Below are 18,727 nucleotides of genomic sequence, written 5' to 3' on the forward strand. Positions count from 1 at the left end.
AATTTTTTATTGCCCCTGTAGTAACCTATGTGCAGTTTCCTTCCTATATGTGTCATGTCTTTGGCATGTATTAAGAACTTTAAAAATTATACCTTTTGGACCCATTATCTCTATTTCTAGGATTCTATCATAAAAAAAATTTCAGAAATGTGGGCAAAATTTTTGATATAAACATGTTATTAGAATTGGTTTTTAAGAGTGAAAACTTAAGAACAGAAAAATTCCATAAACATCAGAAAGATTAAAGTGATTTGTGATAATATGTATAGCTCAGAAATTTAAATTTAGGTTTACAAAGAATTTTTAATGACATGAGAAATGTCCTGATATTGATAACTGAGAAAACAATGCTACACAATATACCAACACTTTTACAAAGATGTTAGATTGCCTTTTCTGTAATGTGGCACAGTATATTAATCTGAGCAATTCTCTCACTGAAAACAAAAACTTAGAATACAAAACAAAAAATTTTTGAGAAGCATCTAGAAATTGGCAATGTCCTATAAGATTAAATAATTCCAAGGTTAATAACTAAGTGAAATTGCTGAAGACTCTGGCCTGTGGGTGAATTTCAGCTCTGGTTTTAATGGTCCTTTGGAACCCAGTGTGCAGCAAACAAAGCAGAGAGCCCACCTGAGGTGAAGAGCAAGCCAGAAACAAACCTGCCCCAATATTTGTGCAAAGTTGCAGGCTACCCAAATTCAAGCCATCTGAGTGGTAAAACACATAAGTGAATACAAGTGAATTTAGTAGCTCCAGAACGAATGCCTGGTTGATGTAAAATCTTTGGGGAATGCTACAGTCACAAATTTTTTTCCTTGAACATCTCAAGCTTAAATAAACAAACTCCACCAGTAAGACTAACACTGTGAATGAAAGTCAACAAAGACCATCAGAAAACAACTTTGGAATTAGTACATGTATAATATCAGACATCTATGTTTATATTAGTTTTTTAAAATTAAAAGTTTGAAGATATCTACAGAAAACACGGAAACATAAAAAAACTCACTAGTGTATTTGAAAACGAAGTTCTAGAAATGGAGAATAGGATGACTAAAATTAAAAATCAGTGGGAGGCTTAACAGAAGATAGGATGGGCCTGAAAAGAGAATGACTGCAAAATAGGACAGAATAACAATTCAGAATGTAGCATAGAAAAGGAGCTTGAAAATATGAAAGAGTGGAGGATCAACCAGAAGGATCTAATGTATAGCTAATAATAGTTTCAAATAGATAACAGAGCAGAAGCAATATTTGAAGTGAAATTTGCTGAGATTTTTTTCAAATCAATGAAAAATACCAGTCTACAGATTTATCCCTAGCAGGATAATATAAAATCCTCATTTGGATAAACCATCGTGAAGCCATGGACTACTAAAGACAGAAATGTATCAAAGCAGCCAAAACAAAAGTCACAGTTAACCTAGACTTTTCTTTAGCTGATTTCTCAACATTAATAACGGAAGTCAGAAACCTGTTGAATGACTATCACTGATGTGTGAGAGAAAATAACTTCCAACTTAAAATTCTATACTCAGCAAATATGTTTCAAAAATCATGGTGGAATAAAGATAGTTTCAGGCAACAGAATGTGAGCAAGGTTGTCACCTGCAGGTTTTTACTAAAGGAAATTCTAAGGGTGCGCTTTATATAGTAGGAAAGTGATAAAAGAGAGTATAAGAAAAACCAAGATGGTTGTAAATATGAATTCACATCACAATAGTGATCTTTCATAGGGTTAAAAAAATGAGAGATCTAAAATACCCAAGAATAAGTTGGTAGGTTAGTGATTGCTGTATGTGCTCTAAGTGTGGGTGGGCTGATGGAGAGAGGGGAAGATGGCAGAGAGGAGGATCCTGAGCTCACATCTTCCCACAGGCACACTGAGGCAACTACATGTAATTCAACTCCTTGAAAATGACCTGACACTAGCAGAACAGATCTTCCACAGCTAAAGGCATAAAGAGAGAGGTACATCAGGAAGAGCAGGCAGGGAAAACACAAGGTATGGAACCAAACTTCTGGTGCAGCGGTGACCCATGAAAGAGAGGAATATCGTAGGTGTAGATGAGTGAAGGGGTCAAGCTTTAAATTGGACACCCCTGGCCCTGGGGACCTGCACCAAGAAGATGAGCCCCCATAATGTCTGACTTTGAAACGCAGTGGGGCTTATCTCTGGGAGAATCAGAGGGCCACAGGAGTATATCACTTGGCCTGAAACCTAGCATTAAAGCAGCAATTTGAAAAGCACCTGGGGTATACATGAAGATTTATTGACTAATTTTAGGACATGTGCTGGAGAGGTAGAGGACCTTTAAGAGCTTTCTCCAGGAATGAAGGTGTTGGCTGGCACCATTTTCCTTGCCCTCCTTTGTCTAGCTAGCCACATGTTTGCGGAACCCAATTCTAACACTGTCTATCTACCTTGTTAGCACCACTTGCCCCACACCAGCAATTCACTGAGGGTCCACCACACCCAACCCACCAGGCCTGGCAGTTACCTCTCCTGCCACACGCAGTGGGCAGCCTGCAGTGTTCTCCCAGAGCAACTGCCATGCTGCCACACCTGGCAGGCAGCCACATTTGGGATAAGCACTGCTCTAAAGCGACTTCTGCTCCAGGGAGGGGAGAGCTAGCCCCACAATCTGCACATGCAGTAGGACAACTGGACCTCTCACTGAGCTGTGCCAGGAGTGAGCCTAACCCCCACCAGCAAGCCTGAAGTTGCTGCAGTTGAGCCTCTCGGGCAGCCATGCCAGGGCAAGCCCTGCCCACAAGTATACCAGCAGTAGTCATAGCTTGTTACTAACAGCTGGGCTGAAGGCCAGCCTTGCCCACTGGCCACCTGCAGCAGCGTAGGCCCAGCCACAACAGGAAGGCACATACAGCCTATGCAGAGGACACCCCCGGAATGCTTGGTTCTAGTGAACGGGGTGAGACTGCAATCCTGGACACCACAGGATGGTTTCTACATAAGATTACTGCTTTCAAGACCAGGAGATGAGGCTGACCTACCTAAAACGTAGTGACAAACACAGAAAGTCAGACACAATTAGCATAAAGAGGAATGTAACCCAAACAAAATAGCAAGACAAAACTCTAGAAAGAGAGCTAATGAAATGGAAATAAGTCTACCTGATTAAGAGTTCAAAGGAATGGTCATAAAGATACTCATTGAACTTAAGAGTAGATGAACTCTATGAGAACTTCAACAGAGAGAACATATTAAAATGACCAAGTCAGAGTTTAAATATACAATAACTGGGGTGCCTGGGTGGCTCAGTTGGTTAAGCGTCTGACTTCAGCTCAGGTCATGATCTCACAGCTTGGGAGTTTGAGCCTTGTGTTGGGCTCTGTGCTGACAGCTCAGAGCCTGGAGACTCCTTTGGATTCTGTGTCTCCCTCTCTCTCTGCCCCTCCCCCACTTGCTCATGCTCGCTCTCTCTCTCTCTCTCTCTCTCTCTCAAAAGTAAATAAACATTAAAAAAATTAAAAATAAAATTAAAAAAAATACAATAACTGAAATAAAGAAGATGCTAGAGGGAATCAACAGCAAATTAGAGGATGAAGCATGGATCACTAATCTGTAAAACAGGATAGTGCAAAGCAACCAAACTGAGCAGCAAAATAACAAATAAGTAAATAAGTAACTAAATGACACTTACATACATACATACACACACACACACATACATACATACATACAAATGAGGGTAGGTTAAGGAACCTCTACAATAGCATCAATTGTAATAACATTTGCATTACAGGCACTGCAGAAGGAGAAGAGAGAGAGAAAGGGACAGAAAACTTATTTGAAGAAACAATAGTCAAAAAAGCTTCCCTAACCTGAGAAAGGAAATAGATAATTTACGTGCAGGGAGCAAAGAGAGTCGCAAGCTAGATGAGCCCATGGTGGTCCATACCAAGACACATAACAATTAAAATGGCAAAATTAAAGATAAAGAGAGAATCTTAAAAGCAGCAAGAGAAAAAGCAAAGAGTTAAATACAAGGGGAACCCCATTTTTCAGTAGAAACTTTGCAGACCAGAAGGGCTGAAAGAAGAAAGCCTGTAATAAAGAATACTCCACCCAGTAAGATTAGCATTAAGAATTGAAGAAGAGAGGGGCGCCTGGGTGGCGCAGTCGGTTAGGCGTCCGACTTCAGCCAGGTCACGATCTCGCGGTCCGTGAGTTCGAGCCCCGCGTCGGGCTCTGGGCTGATGGCTCAGAGCCTGGAGCCTGTTTCTGATTCTGTGTCTCCCTCTCTCTCTGACCCTCCCCCGTTCATGTTCTGTCTCTCTCTGTCCCAAAAATAAATAAACGTTGAAAAAAAGAATTGAAGAAGAGAGAGAGTTTCCCAGACAAGCCAAAGTTTAAGAAGTTCATCACCACTAAACTGGCTTTACAAGAAATGTTAAAGCACCCTCTTTAAGGGGAAAATAAAAGGCCGTAACGAGAAGAAAATTAAAAAAAGGAAAAAGTTTTTACTGTATAATTAAACTTATAGGAAATGTAGTAGATCAATCACTTATAAAGCTAGTCTGAAAGTTAAAACACAAAAATAGAAAACCCATTTCATCTATAAAAATCAGTCAAGGAATATACAAAATAAAAAGATGTAATACGTGCATCATATGCATAAAAAGTAGAGGGGGGAGTAAAAATGTAGTGCTTTCAGAATGTGTTCCAACTTAAGCACCATCAACTTAATATAGACTGCTATATACGTGGGAGGTTTTACATAAACTTTCTGGTAACAGACTAAAAATCTATAATTGATACACAAAAAACAAAGAGAAAGGAAGACAAGCATAACACTAAATAAAGTCATCGAATCACAAGGGAAGAGACAAAAGAAGAAGAGAGAAAAACTACAAAAACAACCAGAAAACTGTTAACAAAATGGCAAACACCTGTTAGAAATTAAAATGTAAATGGTCTAAATGCACCAAAAGACATAGGATGATTGAATGGTTAAAAAAACAAGACCTGTCTATATGCTGCCTAAAAAAGACTCACTTCAGAGCTGAAGACACATAAGGACTGAAAGTGAAAGGATAAAAAAAGATATTCCACACAAAAGCAAACAAAAACAAAAGTCTGGGGTAGCAATAGTTATATTAGACGAAATAGACTTTAAAGCTGAGGCTGTAACAAGAGACAAGGGCACCACATAATGATACAACAATCATCCAACAACAGGATCTAACCATCATAAATATGCACACAAAATAAGAGCACCTAAATACATAAAGCAAATATTGAAGGACATCAAGGGACAAATTGAGAATAATACAATTATAGTAGAGGACTTTAACACTGTACTTACATCAACGAATAGGTCATCCAGACAGAAGTCAGTAAGAAAACAATGGCTTTGAATGACACATTACACTAGATGGACTTAACCAAAATACACAGAACATGCCCCCCCAAGCCAGCAGAATACAGTTTTTCAAGGGCCCATGGAACATTCTGCAGGATAGATCACATGTTAGGCCACAAAACAAGTCTCAACAAATTTTAGAAGACTAAAACCATATGCATTTTTTTCCAATCACCCTGGTATATAACTAAAAATAAATTTCAAGAAGGAAACTGGAAACACCACAAATACATGGAGGCTAAACAGCATGCTATAAAACAACCAATGGTCAATGAAGAAAACAAGGAGAATATAAAAAATAACTGTAGACAAACGGAAATGGAAACACAATAGTCCAAAATGTTTTGGACACGACAAAAGTGTTTTTAGAGGGAAGTTTATAGTAATGGGCTTACCTCAAGAAAGAAAAATCTCAAATAAACAATGTAACCTTACATCTAAAGGAACTAGAAAAAGAAAATCAAAGCCCAAAGTTAGAAGTTAGGAAATTATAAAGATTGTAGTGGTTATCAATATGAGACTAAAAAAAATCAACAGAAAGGATCAACAAAATGAAGAGCTGATTTTTTGAAAAGATCAACAAAATTTATAAACCTTTCACTAGACTCATTAGGAAAAAAGAGAAGACTCAAAGAAAATCAAAATGAAATGGAGGTTACAACAGAAACCACAAAAATACAAATGAGTATAAGAGACTACTACTACAAAACAAACAAACAAACAAAAACAATATGCCAACAAATTGAACAATTTAGAAGAAATGGATAAATTTCTAAAAACATACGGTCTTCCAAAAATGAATCAGGAAAAAAATAACAAACCCTAATAGATCAATTACTGCTAACAAAATGGAATCAATCAACTCCCAACAAACAAAAGTCCAGGACCTAAAAGCATTACTGCTGAATGTTACCTTAAAGAAGAGTTAATACATATCCTCAACTTATTCCGAAAATAGAAGTGATAGGAATGCTTCCAAATTCATTCTAAGAGGTCAGGATTACCCTGACACCAAAGCCAGATAAAAACACTACCAAAAGAAAAAAAAAAAAAAAAAAAAAGAATTACAGACTAATATCCCAGATGAACACAGCTGCAATAATCTTCAACAAAATGTTAGCAAACCAAATTTAAAAATATATTAAGAGGATCATTCACCATGATGAAGTGAGATTTATTTCAGGAATACAGGATGGTTGAATATCTGTAAATCAATCAACATAATATATCACTTGGACAAAAGGAAGGATAAAAATCATATGATCATTTCAATAGATGCAGAAAAAGCATGTGACAAAATCCAATGTTTATTCATGGTAAAATTCTCAACTAAGTGGGTTTAGAGGGAACCTACCTCAACATAATAAAGGCCATGTATAAAAAACCCATAGCTAATATCATACGCAATGGTCAAAAAAAAAAAAAAAAAGCTGAAAGTTGTTTTTTCTGAGAGCAGGATCAAAATAAGGATGTCTATTCTCACCACTTTTATTTAACACAGAACTAAAAGTCCCAGACAGGGGACTTTTCAGGCAAGAAAAAAAAAATAATAAAAGGCATCCAAAGTGATAATGAGGAAGCAAAACCATCTCTATTTGCAGATGACTTAATTTTATATATACAAAACCCTAAAGAGGCCAACAAAAACTATTAGAACCAATAAATGAATTCAGTAAAGTTGCAGTATACAAAATTTATAGACAGAAATCTCTTGCATTTTTATAAACTAAAGTTGAGCTGGCAGAAAGTGAAATTAAGAAACCAATCCCATTTACAATCACGTGAGAAAAAACAAAATACCTAGAAATAAATTTAACCAAGGAAATGAAAGACCTGTACTTTGAAAACTATAAGACATTGACTAAATAAACTAAAAACAACACAAATAAATGAAATAAATGGAAAGATACATACTACCCAAAGTAATCTACAGTTTCAATGTAATCCCTATCAACATATCAATAGTATTTTTCACAGAACTAGAACAAATAATATAAATATATATAATGGAATATTACTCAGCCATAAAAAGAATGAAATTTTGCCATTTGCAATGAAGTGGATGGAGCTAGAATGTATTATGTTAAGTGAAATAAGTCAACCAGAGAAAGACAAATACCATATGATTTCACTCATATGTGAAATTTGAGAAACAAAACAGATCAACATATGGGAAGGGGGGAAAACAGAAAAGAGGGAAACAAAACATAAGAGTCTCCTAACAATAGAGAACAAACTGAAGGTTTACAGAGGGATGCTGGTGGGGGATGAGCTAGATGGGTGATGGGTATTAAGGAGGGCACTTGTTATGATGAGCACTGGGTTTGAATGGAAGTGATGATTCCCTGAAGTCTACTCCTGAAACCAATATTGCACCGCATGTTAACTAACTACAATTTAAATAAATAAATAAATAAATAAATAAATAAATAAATAAAAGAAATTCTAATGGATCTTAAAATATATGTGGAACTGAACACTAGTGAAATACTTGATAAAACTATAGTCTGTAGTAGAAACAGTAGCTGGAGGAAAGTGATAGCTTTAAATGTGTCTAGCAGAAAGAAAGACTGAATATTAATGAGAAGCATCTAGCATCTATTTTAGTAAGTTAGAAAAACAGCACAAAATAATCTCAAAGGATATAAAGATTAGAGTGGAAAGTAATAAAAAAAATCAAGTTTATTCTTTGAGAAAAACTTTCTTCAGTGACAAGTCTCTGGAAAAGTGGATTGAGAAAGAAAGAGGAGTGATACCAGGTGTGAAAAAGAGGACATAACCATTTCTTTTGTGACATTAAATAGATGTGGCATTCTGAACAACCCAAAGCAAATAAATTAGTAACATAGAAGAAATGGGTTAATATTTAGAAATATATAGTTACCAAAATAGACAAAAAAAAAAAAAAAAAAAAAAGTGGTTCTATAGCTCTTAAATTAATTGTATCAATATTCATTGAAAGAAAATTCCAGGCCAGAACACCTTCTTTGGTGAGTATAGACAAATATTTCAGAAATAAATAATTCTTTGGTGAGTACTGCCAAATATTCAAGGACCTAAACAAGCTTTTCCAGAGAAGAGAAAGAGAGGGATAGCTTGTAACTCATGAGACCAGCAAATATCTGACATCAGATGATGGCATGAGAAAGGGAATTACAGGCCATTTTCATTTATGATACAGATGCACAATTCTAAACTAAGTATTAGTAAAACAAATACAGCAAAGGATGACGCAGCATGATCTGGTCAGATTTATCTTAGAAATACAAAGTTGTTTTTACATTAAAAAATCAATTACTGGGGCGCCTGGGTGGCGCAGTCGGTTAAGCGTCCGACTTCAGCCAGGTCACGATCTCGCGGTCCGTGAGTTCCAGCCCCGCGTCAGGCTCTGGGCTGATGGCTCAGAGCCTGGAGCCTGTTTCCGATTCTGTGTCTCCCTCTCTCTCTGCCCCTCCCCCGTTCATGCTCTGTCTCTCTCTGTCCCAAAAATAAATAAACTTTGGAAAAAAAAAATCAATTACTATGATCCACCACATAATTAAATTTAAGGAGATTTTATTGTGATCATCTCATTAGATGTATAAAAGAAATTTGCAGGGTGCCTGGATGGCTCCATCAGTTAAGCGTCCAATTCTTGATTTTGGCTCAGGTCATTTTTTTGCAGTGTGGAAGTTCACGCCCTGCATCGGTCTCTAGGCTGAAGTGCAGAGTCTGTCTGGGATTCTTTCCCCATCTCGGCCCTTTCTCTGTTCCCTCCCTCTCTCTCTCTCTCTCTCTCAAAATAAATAAACTTAAAAAAAAAAAAACCCAGCATTTGCCAAGCATTCAACATCTATTCATGATAAAGATGCTCTTAACAAACTAGATATGAAGGGCACTTTATCAATCTAATTAAAGGGTTTCTACCAAACATCTGCAGCAAACATAAAAGATGAATCCTTGAAAGCTTTCTCTTTGAGATTAGGAAAAAGACAAGAATGTCGGTCATCACTGCTTTTCAAGTCAAAACTTAGTCTGAGATAATATTAATGTATATGTTGAACATCCAAAAGAAACTAGAAATAATTAAAATGAGTAAGAGTTTTACAAGTTTGTTGGATGCCAAAATTGCTATTCAAAAATCAATTGCATTTCTATATAGCGGCAACAGAATGTAAAAAATTATGAAAATATTATCAAAATAATACCAACAAATATTAAACATTTACAAAGCCATTTCACAGAAGATGTTCAAAACTCTCTAGAGAAAATTCTGAAATTTAACTTAAACACACTGAAGATGTGGACCTCTCTTGTGGTATTCTCTTGTTCACTTGGTTGCATTTGAATAAAGTTCCGATTGCCAGGTTCTCAGGTAACAAGTGACAAGGCAGAATTCTTTAAAACATTGAAGTTCCTTTTCCTAAGGCTAAATCTTGAATACATTATTGAATTCATTAATAAATATCCTGATGGGTAGCATATCAACATCTTCACATTGGCATACTTCATTACTTCTTTTAAAATTTCTCATTGCAGATTTATTTAGAAATATACAGTAACTTTTGTAAACTTGTATCACGTTTATGAATAAAGAACTATTAAAAAAGTGGCACTCCATGCTCAAAGATTGGCAGATTTTTGAACTGTATCATAATTATTCCCAAATGCTTTATAGTTTCAATGCAATCTTCATACAAATTCCAAATGGTTTTTTTAAAGGTTTACTTATTTTCAGAGAGAGAGAGAAAGTGAGCGAGAATGGGGGAGGGACAGAGAGAGAAGGAGAGAAAGAATCCTAAGCAGGGTCCACATTGGCAGAACAAAGCCCCACGTGGGTCACGATCCCACCAACCATGAGATCGTGACCTGAGCCAAAACCAAGAGTCGGATGCTTAACTGACTAAGCCACCCAGATACCCCGAAATGGTGTTTTTTTTAAATTTTTTTTTTCAACGTTTTATTTATTTTTGGGACAGAGAGAGACAGAGCATGAACGGGGGAGGGGCAGAGAGAGAGGGAGACACAGAATCGGAAACAGGCTCCAGGCTCTGAGCCATCAGCCCAGAGCCTGACGCGGGGCTGGAACTCACGGACCGCGAGATCGTGACCTGGCTGAGGTCCGACGCTTAACCGACTGCGCCCCCCAGGCGCCCCCTGAAATGGTTTTTTAATTGAAAAGCATATTTTAAAATTTATATGGAAGTGCAAACAATAGCCAATGCACTAAGAAGAATGTAATAGAACTCACCCTGCCTGCCAAATATTGAAATACATTATAACTACAGTTATGAAGATAATGCAGCATTTTATTACATGGCTTATATACATTAGCTTATGGCAATGGTGGTACCATCCTATAGGGCAGAAAGGACTGCTTTTCAACAAACGGCTCTGGGACATTTAGCGGGAAAAGAATCTTGGGTACCTAGAATTGGTTGTATGTTTCTTCAAGATCAAAATGTTGAAGACAAAATTATAGCACTATAAGAACACAATATAAAGAATATCTTCAAAATATTGGAGATGATTTTTTAAAGACACAACCAGCTCTGGCTATAAAGGAAAACTGTGAATATATCTAAATACATTAACAAGTTACTTTTTCCATCAAAAGCAATAAAGAGTGCAAATGCAAACCTCGGAGTATGAAGAGACAGTTCCATCACGGACAATGCTCAAAAAAATAGTATACAGAACATCTAAAGAACTCCATATAGCAATAAGAAAGATGTAAAATACAATAGAAAATGGGGGAAAACCTGAATGAGAAATTCACAAATAAGGAAATTCACATGGTCAGTAAACAAAACTAAAAAATCCTTTGCTTCATTTGTAAGAGAGAAATGCAAGTATAAATCACAGTGAGGTTGCATCACACAAGTTTCAGATTGACTAACATAAGGAAGCTGACAATAACAGGTGTTGCAAAAGATAGGAAGTAATGGAAACTCTCTCATTCTGCTAATGACAGTGTTACTTAGTATAACTTCTTTGGAAAACAGTTTGACCTTCTCTAACAACTTTGAAGATGTTTCTACTGTATAAATACTATTGCATTATGACGTAGTGCTGCCAAGTACACGGATTGGAATCCCATCTTTTTACTTCTATGACCTGGAGTATACGACTTCAAAAATAAAAAGAGTAAGATTTTTTTCTGTCTTACCCTTAACTCCTGCCCCAAGAGCTAAATTTTGCCCTCATGGGATTTATTTTGTGAGGATTACATGAGTTAATCTATCTGAAATGCTCAGAACAGTATCTGGAATGTAATAAATAATATAAAGTGTTTTTTATCATTGTTATTGCTATTACTGTTAGTAATATTTTACAACCCACAAAACGCTCCAATGTATGTACACTAGATAATCTTGTGCATTTGTAGATTGGGTTTCTATACAAGATTGCTCATATAAGAATTATTTTAGCAGCCCCAAACCAGAAACAATCCCAATGTCCCTCAAACTGTAGAATGTATAAAAAGGTATTGTATAATCATACAGCAAAGAAACTGAGTGAACTATAGTTCTTCATAACTATAATACCAATGGAAAGAAATGTCAAATCCAAACATGGGCAGTATGAATCCATTGGCACCAAGTTCAAAACCAGGCAAAGTGAAACAATATTATAAGGAATGCTGATATTAGTGGTAAAACTATAAAGAAAATCAAGAAAATAATAGTCACAAAAATTAGGAGGATGGTTATGTCTAGGGGAGCAGAAAAGTTAGGATTGGGAATGGATACGTGAGGTCTTCAGGGATCCTGGGTGGCAAGATTGTATATTTTGATTGGGTAAGGTTTATATGAATGTATACCATCATTCTTGACCTCTCCGCCCCCAACATATGGTTTATTGGGCCTTGTTTAAAAAAAAAGAAAGGTCATTTCACTTTTAAATATGATGTTGGATTTTAAAAAATACAACAGGTGCCCACTCTAAATATTCAATAAAGTAAGAAAATAATAATTTTATTTTATTAAGGATCAACCACAGGTTTTCTTTCATTTAATATAAGTAGCTCCCCCCTTTCAGTGTAATCCAACTCTCTACAGTTTTGATTTATTCATAACATTTCTATGAATGTGTTCAATATGTAACAGAGGAACACGCTGGTTTGAGACGGAAAATAAAGAGAAGGGCTACATTTGTATTTGCACTTGTTGCTTTTATTTTTTATAAAGCTCTTTACATTCTAGACCTTGGCACTATTTTATGTTGATGTGTTTCAAGTAAACTTTGTTTTGCAGTGAACACTTGAGGACTGTTTGCATTTTCTCTTTGGTCTTTAATTTACTCTTTAGCAAGACAACTAATAGAGAAAAGGCTATAGGACCTTTGTAACGTCAATTAGATTCATACAAAGCTATTGAATTTGAAGACGTTGATAAGTTTAGCTAGTCTAACCCTAGTTAGACTAGTCTAGTTTTACCCTTTCACTTTTAGAATTTCTTTGATCAAGAAATGCATTCTAACTCTCAAGATTAGTGAATTTGAAACACAAATTTACTTATTCCAACTAGTTTTGTGCTTTGGATATCTCTAATTCTCATAGAAACATGTAGAAATGCTGGTTCAATTAGCAATTATTATTAGCTCTAATAAACGTATAATTTCTATACAAACTTTAAGACTGTGCTATTTTAGCAAAGAAGTAATGGAGTTGAATGCTAAATACCAGAAATAGTACACCCTTTTCAGGGTTTCAAAACATCTCAGTGCAAAAGCTGATAGGAGCTGAATGTTAAATAATTGTTGCTAGGCAACTTTAAAATAATAACTATGCGCAGAGTAACAGCATATCTACTGAATGCTGCCCCTCACACTAGAGGACTAAAACGAGAAGCGAGCACCAGGAAAAAAAATTGTAAAATTGTAAGTTTAAAATGTATGTTACAATGAACTTGTAAGACAAGCTCACTCAAAATAATGTGATTTTTAAATGGTTAAAAAAAATTACGGTAAAAACACTTGAATGAACTGGATTTGTACTAGTTGGTATTTTACACCAACTTTTCTAAAGTAGGGAAGAGATGTGAATTTGATCTCCAAGCTTCATGAAACATGTGAGGGTTATCTTCTGCCTTCTAGAGACAAGGAGACGTCTCACATCATTTAACTGTTGCTCCAATCTGTCTTCCTATAGAGAATGCAAATTCCTTAAGTGCAGGAATTTCATCTTCTGTATTGCTGTTTCATCAGGACTTATTATCTGTTATTAATTTTTTTAATGTTTATTTAATTTTGAGAGAGAGAGAAAGAAAGAATGGAAGCAGGGAGGGGGGCAGAGAGGGAGACACAGAATCTGAAGTAGGCTCCACGCTCCGAGCTGGCAGCACAGAACCCAACGTGAGTCTTGAATCCACCAACCATGAGATCATGACCTGAGCTGAAGTTGGATGCTCAACCGACTGAGCCAACCAGGCGCTCCATGTTTCATCAGTATTTACAACAGCGCCAAGCACACAGCAAGAATTCAATACATATGTGTTGAAGAAAATAATGACATCTAAAAATAGTGCATCAGTCAAAATCTATTCTGGAAACCAAAATCACCATTACTTTGAATGTAGAAGGTTTAATGTAAAAAAGTATTAAATATAATCAAGAAGCAACTAAAAAGATCTAAGGAAAACTCTAAAGGAAACACTAGGGCTGATGGAGAATATCCAAGGAAGGACACAGTTGGAATGGGGGGCCCTCCCCAAGGCTGGGACTCAGAACTCACTGGAGAAAGTATGGTTGTAGCCGATGGGACAGCAGAGATATTTGTTGTTTTTCCCAGGCTAGAAGTAGTCTATATTTGCTGGGCAAGCAGGAAGCTACGCTCTCGTGGGTGTGCTGGGGCTGGGAGGTGGGCTTGCAGAGAAAGTGGGGTATCTGCATACTGTTCATTGGCAGGGCAGTGTGCGGCCTGGGGTATGCACTGTTCATATCCGGAGGAGCTGGGGAAACAACATAGGGAGTGCAGGAGGGCCGAGGCTGGCAGCAGGCACACAGAGTGAGTCAGGGCATCAAAAGCCTATTTGTGGGCAAGGTGCCATGAGGCCTGGGATGCCCAGGGTCTATGTCAGGAGGGCCATGTGAAGTGTTCACCAGCCCAGGCCAGGCTGCAAGCTTGATAAGAGGCTATATATCCTGGGTGTGCAGCTGGGGCAAAGTATCTCTGGATATCTCAAACTCTGTCTCGCTGACATCTATACAGCAGGAGCAAGAAGCAAAAATGGCACACTGCAATCAGGGAGAGAAGTCCCTCCTCTTGCAGTAACCCTCCATTGACAAAGCTTAATACTATGCTCACTGCAAAGAAGCATTATTTAAATCTCCACTAGCACAGAGCTGGTATTGAGGATGACTTTGGAAAGGAGAGGCAATAAACTGATTTCTAGCACATACAGCTAACACAAAATGTTTATTTTATGCCGGGCACTGAGCTTTACGTGGATTCTCTCATTTAAATGCCAACTCTTCTGTAATTTGGGTTGCTATTATTTTCTATATTTTATAGATGAATCATCTGAAATTCAAGAAATGAAATAACTCGCTTGAGGTCAGATAGCTGCTAAGCGCAAGGACTGGGATCATATGTTTTAGTTTGCTAGCACCTGTGACTTTAACCACCATACTGTTACACTTCCTCCCAAAGGGAAATGTAATTGAGCTGGTAAAGGTGATAGACGGGTCCCCTGTTGGGTCAGCACTTATTGGTCATGTCCTCATCCAGTGACACTTTACTCACTTGCTTTTCAGTGGTCTTACTCTCTCAGAGGGTCTTATTTTGCTCACAAAGTTCTCAGCATGCTTTGAGGCACCTCTGCATCAATTCCTCCTGGATGAGCGCCCCACGCTGGCCAACTAGTAGTCATGCCAACAAATAGGGCCGTCCTCACTAGAGTCCCCGATGCCAGGAGACACTGATGGCGTGGCAGTAAACACTAGATGATAGCAGCTATCTCAAAAGGAGGAGACTGTGTGGCAAATTTCTGAGGTCCAGGGGTCACACAAATGGGCCCTAAATCTGAACAGAGTTGTTAGTATCTTTCAAATTCAGGAATGGAGAGAAATACACCTGTTTACTCTCAGAACCACACGAAACATCTTCATATTCATTAAGATTTTAGCCTTAGATGTATTTTCACTCCATTTTCTCTCTGGGTGCTCCATCAACTCCTTTGGCTCTCTGTACTGTGTATTTTGCTAATTCCCAAATCTCTCTGTTTCTCTTGATCTCCAGATCTGTGAATCTAACTACTAGATGTCCGAAGGCCCAAAGACCACAATTCAAAACTAAATTCATTTGATTGCGTTAAACCTGATTAACCCTCAGTGTTTGAGCTTCTTTTCTATGCATAAAATTACCCAGCTGTCATTACCAGAGACTATCAACCTTGCTGACTTCCTCATTGTCACTTCTTTTCTTTTTATTATTATTGTTTTTTAAATTTGCATTCAAGTTAGTTAGCATATAATGCAACAATGATTTCAGGAGTAGATTCCTTGATGCCCCTTACCCATTTAGCCCATGCCCTCTCCCACAGTCCTTCCAGTAACCCTCTGTTTGTTCTCCCTATTTAAGAGTCTCTTATGTTTCATCCCTCTCCCTGTTTTTACATTATTGTTGCTTCCCTTACCTTATATTCATCTCTTTTGTCTCTTAAAGTCCTCATATGAGTGAAGTCATATATTTGTCTTTCTCTAATTTTGCTTAGCATAATACCCTCTAGTTCCATCCACATAATTGTGAATGGCAAGATTTCATTCCTTTTGATTGCCGAGTAATACTCCATTGTATGTATGTATGTGTATATATATATATATGTGTGTGTGTGTGTGTGTGTGTGTGTACGTATATATATATATGTATGTATATGTATATATCTCATCCTCTTTATCCATTCATCCATCGAAGGACATTTGGGCTCTATCCATACTCTGGCTATTGTTGATAGTGCTGCTATAAACATTGGGGTGCATGTGCCCTTTCAAAACAGTACACCTATATCCTTTGGATAAATACCTAGTAGTGCAATTACTGGGTCATAGGGTAGTTCTTTTTTAAATTTTTTGAGAAACCTCCATCCTTTTTTCCGGAGTGGCTGCACTAGTTTGCATTCCCACCAGCAGTGCAAAAGAGATCCTCTTTCTCTGCATCCTCGCCAACATCTGTTGTTGCCTGAGTTGTTCATGTTAGCCATTGTGACAGGTGTGAGGTGGTATCTCATTGTGGTTTTGATTTGTATTTCCCTGATGATGAGTGATGTGGAGTATTGTTTCATGTGTCGGTTGGCCATCGGGATGTCTGCTTTGGAGAAATGTCTATTCATGTCTTTTGCCCATTTCTTCACTGGATTATTTGTTGTCCTGGTGTTGAGTTTGATACGTTCTTGATAGATTTTGGATACTAACCCTTTATCTGACATGTCGTTTGCAAATATCTCCTCCCATTCCGTCATTGCTTTTTAGTTTTGCTGATTGTTTCCTTCTCTGTGCAGAAGCTTTTTATTTTCACCTCTGTCACTTCCAAATGAAATAAACTTCTTGCCCTCCTTCCCTACCTTTATCCAATCCAACACCAAGTTCTGTTGGTCCTAACTATTTAATAGCTACTACTTCATTTTTTAAAGAATATTTATTTATTTTATTATTATTTTAATATGAAAATTATTTTCAAATTGGTTTCTGTACGACACCCAGTGTTCATCCCTAAAGGTGCCCTTCTCAATGCCCATCTCCCACTTTCCCCTTCCCCCATCCCCTATCAACTCTCAGTTTATTATCAGTATTTAAGAGTCTCTTATGGTTTGCCTCCTTCCCTCTCTGTAACCTCCCCCCTCCTTCTCCTCCCCCCTGGTCTTCTGTTGAGTTTCTCAGGATCCACATATGAGTGAAAACATATGGTATCTTTCTCTGCTTGACTTATTTCACTTAGAATAACGTTCTACAGTTCCATCCACATTGCTACAAAAGGCGAGATTTCATTTTTTCTCATTGCCATGTAGTATTCCACGTAGTATATATAAACCACAACTTCTTATCCATTCATCAGTTGATGGACATTTAGGCTCTTTCCATAATTTGGCTATTGTTGAGAGTGCTGCTATAAACATTGGGGTACAAGTGCCCCTATGCATCAGCACTTCTGTATCCCTTGGGTAAGTTCCTAGCAGTGCTATTGCTGAGTCATAGGGTAGGTCTATTTTTAATTTTTTGAGGAATCTCCACACTGTTATTCAGAGCAGCCACACCAGTTTGCATGCCCACCAACAGTGCAAGAGGGTTCCTGTTTCTCCACATCCTTGCCAGCATCTATAGTCTCCTGATTTGTTCACACACCTCTCTGACCAGTGTGAGGTGATATCTCAGTGTGGTTTTGATTTGTATCTCTCTGATGAGGAGTGACATTGAACATCATTTCATGTGCCTGTTGGCCATCTGGATGTCTTCTTTAAAGAAGTGTCTATTCATGTTTTCTGCCCATTTCATCACTGTATTATTTGTTTTTTGGGTGTGGAGTTTGGTGAGTTCTTTACAGATTTTGAATACTAGCCCTGTGTCTGATATGCCATTTGCAAATATCTTTTCCCATTCCTTGGGTTGCCTTTTACTTTGGTGATTGTTTCCTTTGCAGTGCAGAAGCTTTTTATTGTCATGAGGTCCCAATCATTCATTTTTGCTTTTAATTCCCTTGCCTTTGGAGATGTGTCAAGTAAGAAATTGCTGTGGCTGAGGTCAGAGAAGTTTTTTTCCTGCTTTCTATTCTAGGGTTTTGATGGTTTCCTGTCTCACACTCAGGTCCTTCATCCATTTTGAGTTTATCTTCGTGAATGGTGTAAGAAAGTGCTCTAGGTTCATCCTTCTGCATGTTGCTGTCCAGTTCTCCCAGCACCATTTGTTAAAGAGATTGTCTTTTTTCCACTGGATATTCTTTCCTGCTTTGTCAAAGATTAGTTGGCCATACGTTTGTGGGTCAAGTTCTGGGGTTTCTATTCTATTCCATTGGTCTATGTGTCTGTTTTTGTGCCAATACCATGCTGTCTTGATGATTACAGCTTTTAGTAGAGGCTAAAGTCTGGGATTGTGATGCCTCCTGCTTTGGTCTTCTTCTTCAAAATTACTTTGGCTATTCGGGGCCTTTTGTGGTTCCATATGAATTTTAGGATTGCTTGTTCTAGCTTCGAGAAGAATGCTGGTGCAATTTTGATTGGGATTGCATTGAATGTGCAGATAGCTTTGGGTAGTATTGACATTTTAACAATATTTATTCTTTCAACCCATGAGCATGGAATGTTTTTCCATTTCTTTATATCTTCTTCAATTTCCTTCATAAGCTTTCTATAGTTTGCAGCATA

Source organism: Leopardus geoffroyi, chromosome A2, assembly GCF_018350155.1.
Source record: "Leopardus geoffroyi isolate Oge1 chromosome A2, O.geoffroyi_Oge1_pat1.0, whole genome shotgun sequence".
Lineage (NCBI taxonomy): Eukaryota > Metazoa > Chordata > Mammalia > Carnivora > Felidae > Leopardus > Leopardus geoffroyi.